Genomic DNA, 23,610 nt, shown 5'->3' with positions numbered 1-23,610 from the left:
TTTGATAATTTTGACTTTTAAAATGTAAATTTAAAAAATACAGTTTAACATGTTTTTAAAGCACACCACATTACCTGCTTTTTACTTTGCCAGTTGGACTTAATGTCTTCAAAGTGGGGCCTTGACTTACGAGTGTCCCGACTAACGAGTTTTTTGAGATACCAGCTGTCTCTTGGCCGATTTTTTGCATTGAGTTGATAGAGTAATTTGAGTTAACGAGCTCCTTAACGAGCTCGGTCTCAGAACGAATTAAACTCATAAGTCAAGGCCCCACTGTATTGGTCATTCATGTAGGGCAAAGGAAATACCTTTTAAAACTCAAGCAAGCTGGGTGTTTGTCTTGTATCCTGTCAGAGGAAACAAAATGGAAAAAAAAGAAAAAGAAATAAAACACCACATATTTACTTGTGAATAAATATTATTACACAAATGTTAAGAGTGGTCAAATGTAGTAATTGTACGAAGACAGCTGAAGGCTGGCTGCCCTGCCATCCACGGTGTGATGGGGTGGGGGAGGGTCGAGTGCCACCACTGGGTTTAAGTTTTTGTTTTGTGCAGCTGTTTTATTAACGAGAAAGAATATATCCAAGAGATTGTCACCTCCAAGTTACTCCTTGGGGAGGGACCCACTTGTCCACGGAGACTGCCTTGGTCTAGAATCCAGCAGTGCGAGGTGAGCCCCGTGTGCCACCTGCTTGATGGACATGCTGGGCCACTGCAGATTGGACAGTGAAGCCAGGGGACACCCAGTTGTCATCCTCTACCTTGAGATACCAGCTGTCTCTCGGCCAGCTGTCTCCCTTTTTGAAAAGGGAGCATTTACAGAATGTCATCTCCATTTTATTTCTATACTGGAGAGGAACCCATTCCATTGCTCCAGCATGAACTGAGTGCTTAGTGTGTGCCAGGAGGGGAGGAATGGGAGCTGGTTTCTTCCTTCTAGAGGTCACCGGCTATGGGGGAGACAGAGAAAAACCATGATGTGTTCTGTGAAGGGAGCACATATGTTGACATGGCAATCGCTGATAGCTCAGAGGGGCTACAGTGAGGAGAAAGCTCACCTTTGAGAAAAGTGGCCTTTGAGAAAAGAACAGCTGTAGACAGTTCCATGTGAACCCAATTCCTTCTGTGTGAAGTTTCTGTTTTAGGTCAAATTAATTCTTTCTCAATTCTGGGTAGCCCCAGATTCTGTCGTACAAGTTTGTTGTAGAAGAGTTCACGTTCACCATCTCTACATTTTCTGATTTTGCAGAGTTATTCCTTCTTAACAGTGACCTTTACAGACTTAAAAGTGCTTTGTTATAAACACCGGTTTATTATTGGAGTTTCCCACCTGTGACAGTCAGTCAGTTCCATGGCTGTGTTAGTGGCTTCTCTCTGGGCCCCCTGGGGGCCTGGCCTCTCCTTCCAGCACAGACAGTGGGGGAACCCACAGCTGCAGGCTTTGTGGGGGTAACATATTACTCTTGGCTCAATGCATCACCCAGAAGCAGGAGGAGTTCCCTCCTGAGCAGCCCAACTACTGGCCCTGGCTCCGCAGCTCCAGAGCTCCTCAGCCAGAGGAGGTCTGGCACGATTTGAGTGGGCTGCCTGTGAAGTCGGCAGGGGCCTCAGCATGGCTTGGTGGGCTGGGCTGGGCCAATAGCAGCAGGGGCTGGCAGGGGTTGACAGGGCTGGCTTGGGTGTTAAGAATAGCTCTCTTTTCTTTTTTGTTTTCATTAGTGTTTTTTTTTATTACGAAAGTAATACTGTCATAAAAATTCAAAGAGTGGAGAATGGAATAAAGAGAAAACTCAAAGTACAAGTACCTTCCCACTCAGCCCACACAAACCCACTGCCTAGCGGCAGCTGCTCAAACCAGTGTCATGTGAAACCTTCCAGATACTTTCTAGCATATACAAACACAAATATAAGGGTGTAATTTTTAAAAATCACTTTGTTAAGAAAAAGAGATATGTATACTTAAAAAAACAAACACTACAGAAAACATTTTTTAAAAAAGTAAAAGTAACTCCAAATCCATCTCCTAAAGATAACAAGTGTTAACATTATTAAAGGTGTTTCTCAATGCCTTCGGACAATTTTACAGAAATGAAGTAATGCTATACCTGCTGTCATGTATCTTATGTAAACTGCTTTCCCCACTTGTTTAAGAACATATTATAGGCATTTCCCAGGTCCCTAACTAGAGACCTATAATCATCATCTTGATCAGCTGCATATTAACCTGTGATAAATTTTGAACACACCTATGGATAAAAATGTAACCTAAATGTTAGCATTTTAAAAAATATTCTTATTGATTTTTAGAGAGGGGAAGGGAGAAGGAAAAAGAGAGAGAAAAAATATTGATGTGAGGGTGAAACATTGATTGGCTGCCTCCTGCATGCCCCCTACCAGGGACCAGGGATCGAGCCTGCAACCCAAGTGTGTGCCCTGACTAGGAATGGAACCAGCAACCCTTTGGTGCACAGAATGACACCCAACCTACTGACCCCCGGCTAGGGCATTACCAGTTTTTAATATCATAAAAAATATTGCAATGAGCATACTAGTATTTGTCTTTCTCACCTACCCCATGCAGTTGCCACCTGAGCATAAATTCTAGTAATACAACTCAAAACTGCAATGAGCTAAGACTGCATCCACTACATTGGCAACAATAACACATCTGACAACATCAAGTGTTGGCAAGGATATGGAGCACTGGGCATTCTCAGACATTGCTGACAGGAAAGAAAATCAATGCTCTGTTATCAGTTTGAACATGCACGTATCCTATGACCCAGGCTTTCTACTCCTGGGTATCATATACCCCTAAAGCAGTGGATCTCCAGGTGTGATTTCCTAACGAGTAGTGTCAGCATCAGCTGGGATCTTGTTAGAAATGCAAACGATTCCTAAACAAATCAGAAAACCTGGGAGTGAGGCCCAGCACGATAACAAGCTCTCAAGGGGATTCTGATGCCCACCAAAGTTTGACAACCATTCATCTGGAGAATTTCTTGCCCATGTAATCAGGAGATGTGTACACAAATGTTTAGAGCAGTGTTAACAGCAAAACCACTAGAAATTCACCAAGTAGTGGAGTTGGGGAAAAGTAGGGAGATTTCTGGATCTATTGGGAAGGTGAGGCTGGAGGATTTCCTGACAGATAGGATGTGAGGAGTGAAAGAAAGTGAGGAGTCTAGGATCACATCAAGGTTTTTGGCCCCAGCCACATAGAAGGATATGTGGCTATCAATTTTGGTGGGGACAGCTGCGGAAGAATGGACTTGGAAGGGCTGGTAAGGAGTTTGGTTTGGGACACCAAGTACAATGCCTAGTAGGTATGCAAGTGGAGATATCAAATAGACCTTGGGATATAGGAATCTGAAATTCAGGGGAAAGGCTGACTTGGAATTGTAAGTTTGGGAGTCACCAGCCTTCAGATGGTATTTAAAGACAGGAGATTCAGACAATGAAAAGAGGCCAAAGGAGACTTAAATGGGGCCAGTGGGATAGGAGGGAAAGTAGAAGAGTAAGGAGTCCTGGAAGCCAAGGGAAAAGTGTTTCCAGAAGGAGCATTTCTTATGTCAAATGCTGTTCACATGTCTAGTAAAATGAGAACTTAAACTGATTATTGGATTTAACAAGATGAGAGCACTGGTGGCATTGGCAAGAGCCATTTCTGTGATATTCTGGAAGAGATAGAAGAGAAATCAGAGACAAGGAGTATAGATAATTATCTTCAGGATTGTTACTAAGAAGGGGAAAGGGAAATAAATAAATAAATAAATAAATGGAAGGGAAGGTGGGATCAAGAAAATGCTTTTGCTTTTTTTTGTCATATAAATTAACCCATTTATTATAGGCTCACAATGTTTCAAACTGTGGAGCTTCCACTGGTCTTTCAATTCCTTTGATCTTCTGATGGCTGACTTTACTGTGACGGCAGAAGTGGTATTGTAGGTCCAGGCACCACCAACGACTGTTTTCATGCAGGAACCACAGTGCCAGATCCCCACGGCTTGCCTCTTCATCTTGGTTTTGCCAAAGAGGGAGCAAGTGTACTTGGCATGCTCATTGATTTCAATTTTCTTCACCATTTTCCTGAGGGAGGTGTTATAATGGGTCCGTATTTACTGACGATTCCGATCCATGTCGCCGTGAACTAGGTCGCACGCCAAGAGCAAGCTTTTTTTTTTTATAGTGGGAAGAATTATAGAATGATCCAGCCAAGAGGAAATTATTGATGACTCGGGAGAAAGGGAAAAATGTTAGCCAGATGTCCCTGAGTAGGTGGCAAGAGATGTGATCAAGGGCACAAGCAGAGAAATTTTCCTTTCATCTCAAGCGAGGACAGGTCATCCTGAGTATCAAGACTGAAGATAGAAGTCATAGATAATGGTGCTGGCTGGTGGATAGATGTTTATATACATCACATTTTATATACTATCCATGTATACCATTTATATATCAGATAATAAAAGTAATTTTTAAATGGCAGTATTGCTGGGTCAAAGGAAGTCCTCTCTGTTCATTTTGTTACATATTTCGCCATCCCAGAAAGGTCACAGCAATTAATACTCCTACCCCTATGGCTCCTGGGACATGAGAGTAACCATTTTCCCACATCCCACGTAACCCAGGTTTTGCAGATCCATTTTAACCTTTGCATATCTGATGGAGGGGTAGGAATAGTTGCATTTCCTTCATATATTAATGGACTTCAGTAAGTCTTCACTTGTGAATTGTCTGTTCCCTATTTTGCCGGCCCATTTTCCTATTGCTTGCTTTGAAAGGAGCCCTTTTTTATTTTAGGCAGATTAAGCCTTTGGCTGTCATATGTGGTACAAATAACTCTTCCTCATTTGTCATTTGTCTAATGACAGTTATGGTGGGTTTTGCCATACAGAAGTTTTTAATTTCTCTCTCTTTTCTTTTATGGTTTCTGGTTTTCATGACATACTTAGAAAGGCTGTCCCCACCCCAAGATTCCTTCTAGGACTTTTATGGTTTTATTTTATTTTTTACATTAAATTTCTAAGCCATCTGGAGTTTATTTCTGTGTGGAGTATGAAGTAGGAAATCCAGTTCCGCACCCCCCACCCCACCTCGCGTCAGTGCAACATCATCTATTGAGTGATACACTTCTAATCCACTGATTTTAAATGTTACCTTGATCATACACTGAATTTGAAGGTAAATTTTATTCTTTCCCTTATTCATTTTGCAAATATCCCTTGTGTGTCCACTCAGTACCATACCAGGCACCTGGGGGAGCAGGCAAGCACAAGATGTGTTTCCTACATACAGGAGGAAGGGAGGAGACAGACAGGAGACAGTGACTGCCAGGTAATGAGTGCTGGGCAGAAGTGCAGCCCAGGAAGAGACACTTAACTGGGTCTTGTGCTTAGGGATGATTTCCTGCTGGATGCATGAGTATAGTAGGGGTTAACCAAGGCAAGAGGACTTCAGTCAACAGTATGGTTTGGAGACAGAGAACAAGGCTTATGTGGGAATCAGCAAGAAGTCCAGTATGGTTTCAGTGTGCTGGGAGCTTGGAGATTGAGAGTTTGGAGAAGAGATGAGAGCCATAGCAGGCACCAAACCTGGTCAGGGAGAGGGAAAGATGAGTCTCAGATGGCACCCCAGTTTCCAGCTTGGACAGCTGGGTGAATAGAATCACCTTATTGCCCAGACAGAGAACACAAGGGGAGATCATTCTGGCTGATTCGTGGAAAACAGATGCAACAGGGCAAAAGTGGAAGCTGGGAGACCAGGGAGGAGCTGACAGAGGATACTGGCTTGAACTAGGATGGTGGTGGCAGTGGAAGTAGGGAGAAGTAGTAGGGTATAGTTTGGAAGTAGAGCTGCAACCAGGGCTTGCTGATTAATTGGATGTGAGAAATGAGGGAAAGAAAGAAAAAGAGGAGGTAGGAGTCAGAAAGTAGAAGGCCTGAACTAGACATTCCAGAGGTGATGACAGGATGCAGGCTCTACCCATAGGAAAAAGTGGCTGCAGTGTAGTTGACAAGGTCTTCAGAGATGTCAAGGTCAAAGAACTGGGAGGCTTGAGGGTAAATGGATGTTCCACAGGCATGGAGGCTGAAGTCACACATTCACTACTCCACCTCATTGCTATCCTGCCCCCATCCCTCCCAATCACTTCCTCACATTCAGTGAGGTATGGAGAGAAAGGAAGAATGAGCCAGGTGTGAAGATTTGCCTGGAAGTTGGATGTGTTAGTCAGTTAGCCTGAGCATCAAGTAAGGTGAGGTTTTCATCCAAGAGCAGATTAGTCTATCTGAGGTAGGTGGGGTGTGGGAAAAGGAAGACTCTCCCCTGGGGAGGCTGTACCTTGCTTAGTGGAGGGAGCCCGGCTCCAGTTAAGGAAGAAGTGAAGCAGCTAGAGTGCCTCTGTCCCCCAGAACTTTCTGTGCTGATGGAAATGTTCTCTATCTGTGCTGTGCCACATGGGGGCTATTGAGCACTTAAAACTAGACTATTGTGACTGAGGCACTGAATTTTCCATTTTATTTAATTGTAATTAATTTAAATTTAAATAGTCACATGTGGCCAGTGGCAACTATAAAGGCAAGTAGAGTTCTAGAAATATGTGCTGGTTAGGTAGCTGCGGTCCTCAAGGTCACAACAGGGCAGGTGGGGGAGGAGGGGGAAGGGAGGAGAGCACAATGCCAGAGATCATAGAGCTGTTTGGTTGAGTTCATAGTCCTCAAATACAGGTTACTGGGGCCAAGAGGGATGGATAGGGGCCAGGTGATGAGAGTCAGTCCTTCCCTCTATGCTGAGAATATTTGAATTTCCACCCAGGGGGGACTTTGGCCAGCAGCCCCTTGTCCTGCTCAGATGGACAAGGAGGCAGCCTCCAAACACTTCTCCCCTCTACTCTCTCAAAGGCTGGAGGAAATCAAGGCAGCTGAGCCCCCAGGGAGGGAGGTTTCCAAAAAAGACTAACAGAGAAGCATACATCCTGTAAGAGGTGAATCACAGTAGCCTGGCTCTCCTGTGTGAAGGAGTTTCAGGGATCCATTGCATTTCCCCTTCCCAGGTGGGCATTTCCCAAGTGCAAGGGCAATGCTTAACCATAAGGAACAAATCAGCAACTCTCGGAGTTGGACAGACCCTCAGGTTTCTGTGGCCTCGGCTTCCCAGCCAGCGGTTTTGCCAAGCTAGGCTTAGCAGGGCCCCTGAGTGAAAACTCCCTCCCTCTCCAGACAGATCTAACTGTTCAGAAGTCCATTTTCCCATGCAGACTGCATCCCCCTGCCAGGTCTCCCAACCCAGGTCCCCAGTCAGTTCTGGGGGCACCACACAAACCCCAATACTGACTCAGGCTTCCTGTTTCTTCAACAGGTGGTGGCTTCCACCCCTTTTCTCTTCTGGACCTGGACTCACAATACCTAGAGGGCATCAGAGGGTCCTGGAGCCCAGGCTGCTTCTGAGACAGACAAGCTGGGGGCCCCCAGGGGTGGGGCTTGGGCCAGACTCAGGGGCATGGCTCCCAGCAGGGCCAGCTGATTCCCCAGGCTGCCGACAGACTAGACCCTCAGTATGGCCCCTTGGCGGGAGTGGCTGAGCTCCAGGGATGAGGGGGCGCTGGGCAGGGAGCCTACTGTCTCCTCCTTCCCTTCCTCCTTATCCCAGGAGCCTCCGTGCCGGCCAACTGTACTAAAACTCCGGAAAACCATGGCGGGGAGGTTTTCCAATTAGAACATTCTTTTTCCGATCTGTGGATGATTCTTAAAGCAGCAAAAAGCCATTCTTCAGGGCATGTGGGGATTATCTGCCAGCAGGGCCTTGGCTTGGCTTGCGCACTCGTCCTCCAGAGGCCTGGCCTGGGGCTGCTTCACAGCCAAAGACAAAAAGCAGTCTGCATTCTGGGGCATCAGGTCACACAGGCCAAGACTGATGGTGGAGAAGTTCCTGGGCTTATTCAAAGTAGTAGATTCAAAAGGCAGCAGGAAGTTCAGGCTGCAGGGGTGGGAGATGTCCCAGTGGCCAGGGAGGCCTGCTTGCATGGCCTCCCTGCTCCCAGTGGAGCCACTGTCCACAGAGCATGGATTCGTCTCCTTGGAGCTGAACTGGTCTGCCTTCTGCACCAGACTGGGAGTTGTTCCAAGCCAAGACTGGGGGTGGTAGTGCGTTGGAGGAAGGAGGCCCAAAGGGGGCCTTTGGTGACTGAGAGTATGTGTGAGTGCCAGGGAGGGGGACCAGTCCCTTAGCCAGAAGTGCAGGCTGATGGTGGGGCAGGGGAGCTCTAAATGCAAGACCAGGCAGGCAGGGTCTCACTCAGTGTGCTGGCCCTGAAGGTTCAGGTCTCTAGGGGCCATTGTGGGTGCAGCCACACGTGGGGACCCCTGCCCCCCAGGGGACCCACCCTACTTGGAGCCTGCAGAGTCACCCAGCAAGTGGAAACTGGTTGAAGAGCTTAGAAGGATGAGGCGGCAGGGCGGGTCCTAGAAAGGAGGGAAGGAGGGGATTAGGGTGCAAACAGGAGCCCAGCCCTTCCCACACATGAACCTGAGCACCCAGACTGGGTGGGGGCTCCATTCAGAACAATTGGACCCCTAGTTTTAGTCCCAGCTATGCCTCAGGCTGGCTATGTGACCCCAGCTTGATGCCATCCCTCTCTGGACTTATGTTTCCCAAATTACACAATGGCAGAGTTTGGGTCAGATGTTCATCTCCAGTGCCTTCTGGTGTGGGGAGACTGCCTGGGTTGGCTTTGAGGCTGACAGCTTTCAGTGCCCCATCCATCATCCCCCTCCCTAGCCTGGGAACTCTTCAGCTAGACTGGCATGCCTGAGTATCGTTCCCAGCCCTGGAGATCAGAGGGGCCTTCCTGGATCTTGTGAGCACTGCTGGCAAGTTCTTTCTAAACAGCCACCTATCCCTGTACTCATCTGCTTGCTTCAACTTGGCTTCCCAGAGAATCTATTTCCATTGTCTGCTCATGGGCTACGGCCTCACTTGCATAGGGGACCTCTCCACCCCTGCCTCTACTTTCCAGACCTCTTTCCTACCCAGGCAATCAAGCTTAGCCCCACCCTTAAGCCCACCCTACTTAGAGGCAGCACCTAAGGGCCTTTGTGCCAATGGAGAGACTGCCTGAGCTGCAGGCTTCAGGAGGATTCTGCCAGAGCTTGGCCAGCCTTAAAGCTGGAGATAGGAGCCAAGACACAAGAGAAGCTGAGAGTAGACAAGAATGGGGCCAAGTTCAAGCCAGGCAAGGGTAGCTAGAGCCCAGACTTGGGGCAGACAGCAACCACCAGGGTCTTGGCCCTCAAATTCTAGGCCAAGGAGAATTTATAAAGGAGTAAATGTTGCGACTGAGAATGGGGAGGAGGTCACCACCAACTGAACATCTTGTGTAGGGGCCTGGTGGTATGAGAGCAGTTGGTGTGTCTGGATCCAGGTGCCTGAGGGCAAGGAGTCAAAAAAGAGGCTGATAAAGTTGGCAGGGGCCCTGAAGCTTGGATGAGGTGGCTGGGGTGGCTCTGGCAGGGGTGGGGGCGTTCTACTGGGGCAGTGAACAAGTGGGCAGGGCAGGGCAGGGTAGGGTAGGGCAGGGCAGTGACTGTTCGAGTCAAACCCGTTTGCAAGTGAGATCAGCTGCAGGGCCTGGCAGAGTAGCAGGGAGGGAGGAGTTGAGGAAAGGCTTGTCCCTTTGGCTGACGCTGTCATGACAGATCTGGCCTGGGCAGGGCTGAATCACCTGGGACATGGGAAGAGCTTGAGGCCCTGGGGCAACCCAGCTGATGCCCTCCCCTTGCTGACTGGCCATTGGTGGTTTGGGACACCACTCTTGATTGTGCTCTCTAGCTGGTCCACCCAGACTTTGGGCTCTAGAGCGAACTTGCGCATTCCCAGTGGTGGCATTGGGAGGGAAGGCCACCTCTTCCTCACCCCTACATCAAATCCATCACTGTGTCCTTTACATTTTATCTCTTTAAGATAGGGTCTCTTGAAGAGGAATGGGGCCCAGAGAGGGGATGCAACACACTCTAAGTCATATACTAGGTATGTTTAGGAGCTAGGATGCCAAGCCAGATACATCCACAGCCACCAGCAGCTCAATGCAGGAGTGGGGCAGGAAGGCGATAGATGCTGGCCACCAGACTAGAAGCAGAAAAATGGTTGTTGGCAAGAGACAGAGATGAACTGAAGTGACTTTATATACAATCCCCCCACCTTTACCCACCACGCATATTCACACAGACACAGGGTCACCTCCTCCAGGAAGAGAAAAATAAAGGCAGCTTCCAGAATCTCAACAACCCTCAGTCTTCTGCAAATCCTCTCTGACACTCTGTGCTGGTCTCCATGCCCCAGTGATGACTCAGACAGGCACCTGCCCACCCGGAGTTCACCATCTAGGACAAGAAAGGATGGTGGCCACTATGCTAAATGCATGTTATCAGAGAAAACTAGGGGAGCACACAGAAGGAAATGATCAACTTGACTGAGTGGCCTGTGCAGTCAGGGAAGGATTATGGGCATGAGATAAGTTTTGTGGAATGACTGAGTTCACTAGTCAGACAAGTGGACAAAATACATAAAGGGAGTCTGAGTGCCAGGAGCAAATGCCCCAAGGAGATGGGACTTGTGATGCATTACAAAGGCAGAAGGAGACCAGCGTGGCTGGAATGTAGTGAATCCGGTGGGGAGCGTGGCTGGGCCTGCAGAGAGGTTGGTGCAGCAGACTCCTTGGGCCCCTGAAAGAGTTTGGCTTTTATCTTTTTAAAAAAAATATATTTTATTGATTTTTTTACAGAGAGGAAGGGAGAGGAAGAGAGATAGAGAGTTAGAAACATCGATGAGAGAGAAACATTGATTCAGCTGCCTCCTGCACACCCCCTACTGGGGATGTGCCTGCAACCAAGGTACATGCCCTTGACCGGAACTGAACCTGGGACCCTTCAGTCCACAGGCCTACGCTCTATCCACTGAGCCAAACCAGTCAGGGCTTGGCTTTTATCTTGAGAGCAATGGGAAGCCATCAAACAGTTGCAAATGTGGAGCAATGTGTAACTGTTACAGAGACTTCTGTGTGGAGACTACATAGGAAGGAAGGTTAGATCAGAGGCAGAGAGACAAGTGAGGATGGTTGCAGTGGACGTGGAGAGAAATGCATGGATTGGAGGGCCATTTGGGACATAGACTTGTTAGGGCTGGATGAAGGAGAACCTGTTAGTCCATCCTTTTGATTCTGTCATTCTGATAAGGCAACTCTTGACCAACTCTACTGTCTCTTAGACTGGCTTAACTATCCCTTGCCTGGAAAACCTCCCTCACCTCCCTACAGGTAGGGTTAGCGGCTTCTTTTGATGCTCCCTCCATCCTAGCTCCGCCCCCTCACCCCACCCCACCCCACATCCAGTGCCTTGCACATATAGCAAGTATTCAGTAAGCTTGATTGAATGATACACATACTCAAAAAGCACGAATGGATGACACTGATCAAACTGCACTAACCCTCGATGTTTTAATGTGTCTCCCTGCCCAGCCTGTGCCGTGGCCCTGCTTGCTGACAAAGTGCTCCCTGCTGCTGTGCCTTGGGAGCTCCAAGTCCCTCCAGGATGGCCTTCCAGGATAACTTCCCCAGTGTGGCCTCACTTTCTTCTTCTTCCCAGCCTCTGGGACTTCCTGCATGATCTCAGCCGCCAGCCACCGTTCCCCCCCTGCCCCTCTCCCCGCCCCTGTCTGGGATTTCCATCTGTAAAATGGATCTAGGAACAGTAGTTCTCAACAGAATTAACCCACAGCATCTGTGGAAGTCATTGGCCTCGAGCAGGGGCCAGATCACATCAGGCGCGGGCAGGGGCGCAACTAGGCAGCCGGGGCCCTTCACGTGGCGGAGGCCTCCCAGTCTGGGGCCGCGAGCCTAGAGGAATTTGCTTGGAAGTTTTCCACAGGGGCAGAGCCTTCTGGAGCTCGCTCTGGGCTCGGTGCGGGGAGCCCCGGCCTTGATTTCTCCTGCAGCCCCGCAGGGCGGGTCCGGGAAGGGGCGGGCGGGCCAGGACACTGGCAGGAGAATGTGCGGAATGTGCCAGGCCCATCTACCTACCCCAGGAGAGGGCAGAGGAAGGGGGCCGGCCGAGGGGAGGGGCGAGGGGCGAGGCTCTGGGCGCCGGAGAAAACCTGTTTGTTCTCCTGCGGGCGGAGCCCAGTCCGTGTCTCCTCGCCGCCCTGCGCGCTCCCCGCCGCGCCCCGCGCCCCGCGCTCGCCGCCTGGCCTGGCCGAGGGAGCCCGCGCCCCGCCTCCGCCCGACCCTCCGCCCGCCACGCGAGCTGGGCACCTGTGCCAGGTAGGGCTGTCGAGTCGCCGTCGGGGCAGCCCCGCAGAGAGGCAGCAGGGGGCACCGGGCCCCTGCCCAGTCTGGTGACAGCAAGGATGGTGACAGGGACAACTTGGGGCCTCAGTTTCCCCATCCATAATCTTCAAGCGCGCCAAGCATCCCCCCTGGGCTTCCGCTGGGGAGGCAGTGCACCTGGTTTTCTGCTTTTCACTGTGAGCAAAGAGACTGAGAGAGGCAAAGAAGGCTGGCTTGATTCCTCTGCCCTCTCGCTCTTTCTGTAAGAGGGTTTGATTGTTGGTGAATGTGTCTGTGGCCAGCATGCTCTGAGAATTAATTGCAGACCTAAGAATCAGGGAGTCTCAGATTGACTAGTTCACCCTGTGTCCATTTTATAGATGAGAAAACTGAGACCCAGAGTAGGGGGCTCGCAGGTTGCTTGTGAGCCCCAGGCAGTCTCCTGGAGGGCCACGGAGAAGGTAGCTGCTCAGACAGAAGGCGCCGAATCAAGTGTCACTGGGTGTTATCTATGGGATCTGCAGCCAGCGGGACTCTGTGGCTGGATTGTTTTGATGGGGGCAGGGGGAGCCAAGAGTCTGTCCTCTTTGGAAAGACAGAGTGATATCTCAACTCAAAAAGAGACTGAAAGCTCAGCTTCTCCCTCTGTCCATCTTCTCTGCTACTTCCAAGCTGGGCATCTGGGCCGTTCCGTCAGTCTAAGGGGATGACTTGCCAGATCACCTGCCACCCAGGGCTGCTGGGGGCTCAGATGCAGTCAGAGGTGGGTGCTTCTGGGCTCTGGGACATCCAAAGTTCAGTAGAAATTGTCTGTGTTCTCACTCAGCCATTTACACTCAGCCTTGACACTGTGGAAGGTTGTGCAGCTGCATCTCAGGACCACAGTCTATGAACTGTGTTGAGCCTCACACAAGAAAGAGCCCTCACACCCCACCCAGCAGTGGTCGAGGCCTCTGGCACCCAGACCCAGTCTTGCCTTGGTTTCATGGTTTTTTTTGACTTCTGATTTTGATACTTGGCTGGGGACAGGGAGCAGGGTCCCATAGGCTGATAGGCCTGGACAGTGGGGAGGGGCTCTGGGTTCCCACTTCCTACTCACCAGCTCACATAAAGCTGTGGAGGGAGGTTGGGGAGGGAGGGTCCTACTTCCCTGGGGCCTCCACTGCCTCATCTGAAAAATCAAGGACAGCTCAGAGGCTTTGCTTTCCGCTTAGAAGCAAGTGGCCAGGACAGATGCACAGACCTTGGGCCAGCTTACCAGCTGGCCTTGGTGCATGTGCTGTTTGCATCATCACCTCTGGCCACTCCAGTGTGGAAAGAAGCAGATGATACCCCTTTCTGAGGCGAGGTGTTACCTGCTCTACCTTACCCCCTCCTTTCATCAATTCCCAGCCCCAGCCCTTCCTGGTATGGCCTTTGGAAGCCCTGGCCTGGCTGGGGGTTCCATACTCGGCTGCAGTGAGCTGATGGAAGACACCCAGCCCAGGGTCAGGCACACAGCAGCTGCTCCAGATCTGTTCATTTCAACCCTCAGGACACTCACAAGTCAGTGACAGAGGTGGCCAATGACCACATTGGATGCTGCAGCTCTGAGTGGCATAAGCACAAGGGGCCGTGGGTGCCAGAAGCAAGGGAGCAGCTCTGACTGTGAGGATCAGGGAAGGCTTCCTAGAGGAGGAGGGCTTGGAAGTAGGAGAAGGAGCTCAGCAGCTACCAGGTCAAGGTCCTCACATCCTTTGGGGCTGCTTGAGTCTGACCTCCTCCTTGTGACCAAAAGAACAAACCCAGTTTTTCTTAAGCTTCTGTATGTTCCAACCAGTTCTTTCTAAGCTCCTGTATGTTCCACCCAGAGCTGAGCAGAGGGAACCTGAAAAGAAATTGTGAATGACAGTCCAGTTTGGGAGACAGAGAGGCCACTCAGTAAGGAGCTAACACCTGCAATGTGTACCTAAGTTCCTCCTTAACTTGAGGGCAGTGACCCCAAGTCAGGTGGGTCAGCCAACACTTCGCCTCAGCCTCCCTCAGCCTGTCTTGCGCCCCTCGCATTTCTGTGTAGTGTCCCTGTGGCCTCCTGAAATGTGGCGGGCAAAGACTCCGGGTTTTCAGCAGTGGGCCCAGGTCCTGGCCACCCTAAGCATTGTCAGCTGGTCCCTGAACTGTCCTCAGTCACATGCTGAGGGAAGTCCCCAGTCTGGCTCAATGCTGGGAGCCCTCCTCCCTTCCCCACTCAGCCTCCATGAATAACTTATCTCTTTGGTCTGGATCTTGCTTCAAGCCACAGCCCACAGGGTGCCAGCTCATGTGCAATCCAGCTTGCTTTCTGAGCTGACCCCTGAGGCCCGCCAGGCCTTCATGGTATGTGACAGGACCGTGGCCCAGGAAGAGGAGAGCTGCAGCTCACGTGGTGCCCTGGGCCTTTGGGTTCTGGTGGTTGGGATCCATCAGGGACTCTGAATGCTTTTCCACTGTGCCCTCTGATGCCAGGACAAGAGCAGCACACCCAGGGAGCCCACATGCCTGAGAGTGATGCTCAAGAGAGGTTGGCATCATTGCTTCCAAGGGTCAGAGAGCTGGCAGTAGGCTCCTGAAGTGCAGCAGGGAAGTGAATGGTGGGACAGGGCGGCACCTTTACAGCCTCGGGTAAGAGAGCGGCTGGGAGGTCAGGCTGGGTTCAAATCCCAGCTCAGTCACCATCTAGTTGTGCAAACCTGAGCACATCACACAGCCTTTGGAGGCCTGAATTTTGTCACCTGTACAGAAGGGAGGCTGAAGCCAGGAGCACCTGCTACATAGCGGCAAGCAGCTGGCACCCGGCACAGAGGCAGTGCTGTCCTTAATGCCAGGACCACACTGTGGTCCTCCGGGTGAGGTTGGGGCAGGTTGGGAGGAATGTAGGCTCCCCACCTGAGGAAAAACAGTTGTTTAAAAATCACTGCTAGTCTGTGCCGGTGACACACGTGGTATCAAACTCACAGTTAAATGATTTGCCAAAGAAAACTTCATTCTTAGGTAATTTCTGGATACCTATTAAAATCTGATTCACTTGCTTTTTAAATTTTCACTGTTTTTATTTTTAACCATTTGTCTTGGATCAATTTAAAACTCACAGAAAAGTTGTAGGAGTCATACAAAGAACTCCCTTGGAGCCTTATCTGGATTCCCCACTGTTAACATTCCTGGTGGTTTTCTTCAGGAAGGGAAAATTTGACATGGAGGCACTTGTGTGACACTAACCGTCCACTGAGGAGTGGCTATGGAGGGGTCAAGAGGTGGGCAAGGCTGGTGTCAGTTCATTTTTCCAAAGGGAAACCAAGGCACAGAGAGAAACTCAATCAAGACTCATTTGAGGAATAAGAATAGAGCCAGGTTATCATATGTCACATACACACACGGAAGTATTAGGCCAGTGTCTTCTCATCCCTTGCCCGTGTTGGGCACTGAGGCACAGGGAAGACTGAGAACTGAGAAGGCCAGAGATAAGGGAAGTGGGAGGGGCAGGCCTGGGTGGAGAAGGGACTGGAAAATGAAAGGACAGGAGGCTCTATGGGTGTCATTCTCAAACTCTGATGTGGGGAGACAGGAATCTGCAGCCTAAGCACATGTCCCAGGGGGACCCAGGGCCACTTGCAGAAACATTGTCTATGCTTTTCCCGTGGGGAGTGTGCTCACTTCCCATTTCAAGAGGGAGTGGAGAACTGGGGTCGCTGGTGGTGACCGCTGAGATGGCTGTGGAACTCTGTGACCACACCCAGTGTCACTGGGAGCAGTGGTGGGCAGTCCCCACACTGCTGCGGGTTGTAGAAGGTGGTCCCTGGCCTTGGCTCCATCTGTGGGCACACCTCAGGCATGCACCCAGCCCCTTTGGTCTGGTACCTGTGAATGTTGGTTCAGAACACCACTTTCTGATGACTAGGTCAGTTTCCCAGAGAGCGTGATGTGGCCAATGGTTGCTATGGAGAGAGGCTCAAGAATTCCAATCACCAGAACGGGTGTCCCTGGTGAAAATGCTCACCAGGGTAGTGCCTGGTTTAGACTGAAAACAAAAACAAAAACAAAACAAAACAACAACAAAAACCTCCCTGGCTGGTTTGGCTCAGTGGATAGAGCGTTTATGAACTGAAGGGTCCTAGGTTCGATTCTGGTCAAAGGCACATGCCGGGGTTGCAGGCTCGGTCCCCAGTGGGGGGCATGCAGGAGGCAACCAATCAATGATTCTCTCATCATTGATGTTTCTATTTCTCTCTCCCTCTCCCTTCTTCTCTGGAATCAATAAAAATGTATTTAAAAAACACACACCATAAAAACAAAAACTAGGACTTGCCTCACTACTTCTGCCCAAGGAGCTCCTACTCACTCTTTCATTCTTTTGGGGGCATCTGAGCCCAGGGCATCTCCTTGAGTAATGCAGCGCTCTGGCAGTGCCCTCACAAGGCTTCTCTAAGCTGCCTATCAGTCTGATCAGCTCCCAGCCCGGCATTGACTTTCCATAAATGCTTTTTGAATAAATGAATAGGTGGCCTTGGGCAAATGTTTTCTCCTCTCTGGGTCTCCATGTTTTTATCCAAAAAATGAGGACAGTGATAAGAGGTGAGAGTGGAGCTCAGGGGACACAGAAACTCCAGTGGAGGGAAAGGTGAGAAAGAAGGGCACTGGGAGGGAGCTGGGTATGAGAGAGCTGCCAGGAGGAAGAGGGGGCCTGCCGGAGGTCAGCTGAAGTGGGAGATGCTGTGGGTGGGGAGAGGGGGCTGGCACTGCTTTTCCTCTTGAGCCTCATTTGTGATCACCTGTAACTGGGACAATGGCAGTCAGGGGCAAATGTGGGGGAACTTCTCTTTCACTGGGCCTGCCTTGGCAAAGGCCGAATGGGTGGTAGCAGTGAGGGTACAGGGACATTCCTGGAGAGGGAGAGTTGGTTGGGATCAGGGTTGGCTCCATGACCATTGAGTCCTTTTGAACCCCCTTGGCTGTCTGTGTGCAGATGGGGATTGCCTCTCTGTCCCACTGGGACAGACTTAAAATTGCCTGGTTCCCAGGCTGCAAAGACAATTGGGGTGTTGGGGGTGGCGGACATAGGCAGACCAGGCCCCATAGGTGGGCTCCCAGGGTTCCTCAGGGCCCCAATTCATGGTACACCAGGGGAGGTGGAGGCCGTGGGAACAATGAACATAGCTCATATAGGTTGCTCTGCCAAGGGGTTCTGTTTGGGGTGAGGGCTCCTGGGTCCTGCTGTGTCCAGCACGTTGACCCTGCCCAGCACTGGGCATCCACAGAGATATCACAGATGGCTCTTCCTTTTACTGGCCCTTGCAGCCAAGACACATCTGAAATGGCTCAGTCTCCCCCAGCAGTCACTTGTATTTAGCCTTCCCAGAGCTAGAAACTGGGCACAGGAGAGCCAGGAGGAATCCCAGCTCCTCAAGGGTGACAGCGGCCAGGTGGCCATGGCTCCCTTTGTCCCCTCAGGGCTCAAACTCCCCACCACTTTGGGAGGGAGCTAATCCACCTCAGACATCTGCCTCCAAGCGGCCCTCCAGCGCTGACGCCGAGAAGTCTAGATTCTGGGATACTGGGGGTGGGATGGGGGGAGGTAAAATTCCAGACTTTCATGCAGAAGTCATTTACCTGTAAAGCACATTTACAAATACTCCCCCCATGTGTTCTTTTTCCATATTACATTTTCCCCTCTGCAACCCAAGTCTCCTCCTGCTCTTTTTTCCATGTGGTGCATTTCCTTCCTGCTGCCCCATTGGTTGGCCTGGAGGCAGGAACCCCTGGGACTGGAGCATCAGGGGCAGGTCAAGGTTCTTTGCTCAACCCCTCACACTGGCCCCTGAGAGCTGCGTGCTGAGCAGCAGACTGGGGGTCTTGGAGACCAAGCTGCTCAGTCATCACTCTGGCAGGCCTCTGAAGGGCCCCTTCCACCCGACTACTGCTGAGACCCTCTGGGTCCCAGGAACCCCTGGAGCAGCAGCAGCGCCCACTCCAACCCTTTCGGGAAGAAAGCAACCTGCTGCCGCCTGTCCTCTTGCCAGCTGCTGAGACCAGGAATTGGGATGCCCTCATTCACGAGACCTTCATAAAATGGGACAGTTGATCATTCCAACCCTGTTGGCCCGGGGAATCGGGTCAGCTGCCTGAGCGCTGGCTTAGGTCTGCCTGGGTCAAAACTGAAACAGTTTGCCAAGTGCCTGCCTTGAGAAAGGACTGGAGGGAAGGGTGCGAGGGCACCTGAGGAGGGGGTGAAGGTCACTCTCCCTGACTTTTAGCGTTCCCAGCCCCCTCACACTCCATGCCATGTCCTGCCCTAGGCCTCAGCACCATTCATCTTTGTATTTAGGCATTTCTCAGCCTGGCCTGTGGTAATTCCTGCTGCAGCCTTCATGGAACCCCTGCCCTTCAGCCTGGGCTCTCCCAATGATGCTGGACCTTTGACCTCCAAAGGATGTTCCAGAGGGAAGGCAGGACAGGATGGAGGCTCTGAAAAACAGCACTGCATGTCATCCCGTGTCAGCCCATGCCTCCCCCCCAAGACCAGGTGCCAGGGTCAGGGAACACCTTGAGAAAAGGGCTTCATCTTCAGCCAGAGAGGGGAAGTGATATTTCCAGTGACTCGTTCTGACAGAACCAGGACTTGGACTCCTTTCTAGTGCTCTTTCCTTTGCACCTGAATTGGAAGACTGTCTGGATATGTGGCTTTGCAACCTTGACCAAGTTCTTCCACGTCTCCGATGGCACCAGTGTGCCCCTCCTATGAAATAGCAGTTGATGGGCCCAGCTGGCTTGTCTCTGAGGACTTCTGAACAAACAGTGTCCCCACCACCTTCTCAGCTTCTGTTACTGCTGCCCCCTTCAGGCTTGGCGGCTGCCAGGCTGACTGCAGAGGGGAGCTCTCTAAAGAAGGCCAGTCTGAGAGAAGACACCTGCACCCCTTGGTTGGCAGGTGGGGCTCTCCAGCAGATGGGCTTTGACTAACTCAGTGTCATCCTTCCCTTGGTAACACAGACCACCCCAATCCTTGGACAGCTCAGTTCTCTGAAAGAGCTTGAGAGGGGCCTCCCAGAGGCGCTTACGCACAAGGGAGGACCCTGACCTTGAAGTTCAAATGCATTTCTTTGAAACACACCCAAAGAGGACCCGAGTGTCTATTCTGGAAGCTAGCTCTAAGGCACGGGGACTTTTCTTTGAGTCCTTTCCCCAATGCTGGGGCCACTGGAGGCTCTTCGTTCAAAGGGAACATTTACAGTGCAAATGGGCAGGCACCTTCCTCATGTTGAGAATCCCCCATCACCAGGGAAGGTCCCAGCAAGTCAGACTGCCACACAGGTGAGGAGGGGAACAGCCTTGGAGGGTGGCTCTGGCAGCTTGGAGCCTTTGGATTGTAGAGACCAACTCAGACTCTCAGAAGAGACCCAGAGGGGAATAGGTGTGACAGCTGGGGTCCCCCTTGCAGGCTTTGTTTTTCCATGATTTAACCATTGACACTTTTTTTCCAATGGTAGGAAGCCAAGGTCCCGTGGGAGAAAGGAGTTTCTTTCCACCAGGCCACCTGTCTACTCTGAGACCCCTGGCAGTGACCAGCTGAACCATTAGAACTGGCTGGTCCACTCATCTTAAGAACAAGTTGCTTGGCAACAAGGGACTTGTCATCACTTCACCTCTCCCCTCATGACCCAGATGGAAGCACTTAGGTTTTTGCTGAGGTGGCGCAGGAGACCTTATTCTGGGGCTCTGCCTCTGTGAGAGCTCCGTGCCCCAGAGCCCCATGAAACTGCTCATTAAAACGTGGTCTGAGGTTGGTCCAGCAGCCAGCCCCTGCACTGGGTGGGCCAAGGCCTTGATGGCTTCATCCTGATGTCATTTGCCACATTCATGGTCACCGGGCTTGGCTGCATGGGCTGTGTTCTGAGCTGCATGCTCTCGCCCTGTCCCACTGGGCTCCCACATGCTGTGCCCATACCTAAGAGGTCCACCCAGAGCTGAGCAGCTGGCTCTGGTTCAAAGAGACAGAATTGTGTGGATCCTTGCCAGTCAGGAATGGGGCCCCTTGGAAAGCCCATACATGTGGGCATATGCAGTTGGGCTTCCTCTCAGTCCCCTGGGTGCAGAGTATCACAGCTCACCTCTGGGGAAGCCCTGCCCCTTGCTCTTCTGCCTAGGATGTGCCCACTCATGCTCCCTCATGGTAGCCAGCACACACACATTCAGACAAGCCCCAACACCCATGCCCCCTAGCTGTGTCTTCTTCGTGTGCAACGATATTCCGTGCTTTTTGGAGGCAAGCTAAAGGTGTTTTGCTCCTCTTCCCTCCCAGTTTAGCTAGGAGGTCTCTGCCTGACATCCAATACCCCCTATTGCCCTGCCACCCAGGGTGAAAGAAGGTCAGTTGCTCAGCCTGCTATCTCCTTTCACACAAAGCCTTGTCACAAAGATCCCAGGCCAGGGCCCGGGGGTTCGCGGGGACCAGGCTGCCTGTATTGGCAGTCCCAGCTACCTTGCCCCATCCTTGGTGTGCGTCCAGTTGTCTGGAAGAAGCCAGACCTTTCCATCTGTGCAGAGGAAAGCAGAGAGGACATTTTAATCCTGGAGTGGGCTGGCATGAGGGGGCCAGAGAGAGCCACCACGTTGATGACCCTCCACATCCACATCCATTCCCACGTCTGCTGCAGTCTCTCCCTGAGGTGGGCTCTGCACCTCTACACCTCCCTCTCTCCTATGGACATGTTTTCCTTCCAGGATAGTGGGAAATGCAGACATAGTGTGACCGAGAATGGGACTAGGCTGTGTCCCTGAGCCAGGGGGCTGTGGGACTTGAAGGCTTCTCTGGGGAATGCCTCCTGGGCTGAAGCTCAAAACCATTTGGCAAGAGCAAAGACACAGAAGCCTGCTTGGAAAAGGAGGTGTGCACAACTTGGAGAGTCAAGCAAGGCAGCTATTCTAGAAAACTTTCTCCAAGTTAGTCTTGCAGAGCACGTCCTTGTGGGCTGCGGGGTGCCCCCTCCTCCTGCTGCTTCTCTCTCCATCTCTGTCTCCTCACGCATCAGCCAAGCATTTGCGTCACTGTCTGCGACTCCCCCCTCTCCCGTCTCCCCGGCTCCCACCCTCCTGCTAATCTGCCAGCATCAGCTGCTGCATCAGCTCTGGCTCCACTGACGACACCAGGCTCGCTGTGGCTCCTTGGACCCCCTCATTGGCTCCTCGCTTCTGTCTGTCCAATCAGGGCTGGAGGCCCCTTTCCTGGGAGGTTGCTGGGCAGCCTTGACAGACTGCTCAGCAGGGAGGACGGTGCAGTGGGAGCATGCCTATTGGCCTTCTGAGGCCATCTGCATCAGAGAGGACCTATCCCCAACTCCCCCTGCCTGCCTCAAGAGACATCTGCAGGCTAATCAGAGAGGGATAAAAAGGGGATGAAGGTCCAGGAAGGTGGGCTAGGGGCACCCACCTGGTGTCTGAGGTGACCTGGCCTGCTCAGGAGGATTTGGACTTGGTTCTGAACTGGGAGAGGCTAGTATAGTCTCAGTGTAAAGTCTTGCTCAGAGTTGGCACAGAAAGGGGTACTGCCTAGTGGGGCTATGTCTAGTGAGGCTCCAGATCAGGGGTCCTCAAACTACGGCCCGCGGGCCACATGCAGCCCGCTGAAAACATTTATCCGGCCCGCCGGGTGTTTTTGCCGAGCAGCCGACTCGTCCCGGGCCCGCAGTGCGCATGTGTGGAATGTCTGAGGGACAGTGAACTGCCCCCTGTTTAAAAAGTTTGAGGACCTCTGCTCCAGATATTCACCGTGTGGGACAGCTGGGGTAGAAGGTGGCAGATGAGTCATCCACCCCTTTGGTGGCCCAGGCCAGGGTATAGGAAACTCCCAGGCCAGGCCTCTAAGCAAGGTGATATGGCAATTCCTAAGGAACCAGAAGACTTCTCATCAAGGTAGACATGGGGTACATGGAGTGGCTGTCCTGACCAGTGATATGCTCACATAGGCCATTTGGGAGATGAGGACATCCACCAGCATCAAAACATCCTAATTCTCAAAAGTAACACGTGCTCTGCCTTGGGGATGCCTTGGAGGAGACATAGACAACAGGTCCACAAGCTTGGTAGCTCATCACCACTTTACAGATGAGAAGACCAAGGCTTAGTGAGTGGTACGGCATCACAGCCAAGTGAGCCCACTTAGAGATGAGGAGCAGAGATGTCTTTGCTCTCAGGTCAGGTGACCCTTCTGAATGACAGGGTTCATGGGCCAAGGAAAGTTTAAGACTGGAAGGCCCCAGGCAGGCAGGAGGTCTCCGGTTCTAATTTCAAAGGCAGCTGGGGATGTAACAATCCAGCGATCCAGTGTTCATTCATCTTGCTTCGCTCTCCACCTTCGCAGTGGGGTGAGTGGGGAGATTCAGGGGCCCCAGTCAGAGCAGTTTATCTCTTCCATGTCTTGAACTTGTTTGGCATCTTGCATGTCAGGTGCACAGGGGAAGTAGAGCCCACAGGGATGTGGGCTGCCCTCCATGGAGGGGATTCTGGGGCCCAGTGAATGGAATTAGTAGTGGCTGGACCGGGATGAGCAGCTAGATGAATACTGTGTGTGTGGCTGGCCCAAGTCCAAGAGTCTCCTCCCTCCAGCAGGTGCAAATTGGCTGCCGAGGCCATGTGCTCGGCTCTGGGGGAAGTGTACAGATGTCAGTTGAGGGGGTGCCTGAGTCACCTGCACCCTGACATTTTGCTCCAAGGAGCACTCCCAGCCATGAAGCATGGGAGCAGGGCTACTGCGTGGCTGCGGCTCAGATTCCGGCTGCACCCTCCACCTTCTGGAAGTGTTGAAAGTATGGCCTGAGACCAGTTGCCCAACCTCTCCAGCTCCTTTGCTCATGGTGAAGCATGGATGACAGTAAACTTACTGCTCTCTAGTTGCAGACCTGCTGCTGGGCATGTCTGTCCTGACCCCTGGACTGGGTGCCTGTCTTGTTAGCATGCTTGCAAACCATGTCCCAGGACCCCAGGGAAGGGCAGGGCCAAGGCTCCCATCCTGGTACTCAGGTCTTCTTGTACCATCACTGCCAACATCCAGGCTTTGAGCACTCCTTCTTCCATGGTCTCCTTCTCCCTGGGAACAGTGCCTGACAGCCTGGGTGTGGGGGTGAGTGGAAGGGGGTGGTTTGAGAAGGGTGGGAGGGGAGAGGCCTGAGGATGGGGATTTGTGTTCAGCACCTGAAAATGCAGTCCATCTGTCCTCCTGTGCCCCTTGCCTTTGTGAGGGAAGCTGGCCTCTTGTTCCCTGGGGTGCTTCTGCATTGTACTGC

General features: G+C 51.7%; 1 protein-coding gene and 1 non-coding gene across 29 annotated transcripts in view; both read left to right on the top strand.

Moving 5' to 3' along the window:
* Positions 1-252: 252 nt before the first annotated feature.
* LOC118654883 lies at positions 253-365 on the top strand. Its single transcript, XR_004967137.1, has one exon. It is a non-coding gene; the product is annotated as a small nucleolar RNA SNORA27 (small nucleolar RNA).
* An 11,811-nt stretch (positions 366-12,176) lies between these two features.
* Positions 12,177-23,610, top strand: part of ZNF185 (zinc finger protein 185 with LIM domain) — a 68,088-nt gene continuing 56,654 nt past the window's right edge. For all 28 annotated transcript variants that reach the window (XM_036304871.1, XM_036304868.1, XM_036304869.1 and 25 more), the window contains exon 1: positions 12,177-12,313. The gene's annotated coding sequence lies outside the window, so the exon portion shown is untranslated. The remainder of the gene's footprint in view (positions 12,314-23,610) is intronic.

Source organism: Myotis myotis, unplaced genomic scaffold (genome assembly GCF_014108235.1).
Source record: "Myotis myotis isolate mMyoMyo1 unplaced genomic scaffold, mMyoMyo1.p scaffold_m19_p_4, whole genome shotgun sequence".
In the NCBI taxonomy this organism is placed as follows: domain Eukaryota; kingdom Metazoa; phylum Chordata; class Mammalia; order Chiroptera; family Vespertilionidae; genus Myotis; species Myotis myotis.
This window is presented reverse-complemented; position numbering and strand designations above follow the sequence as displayed.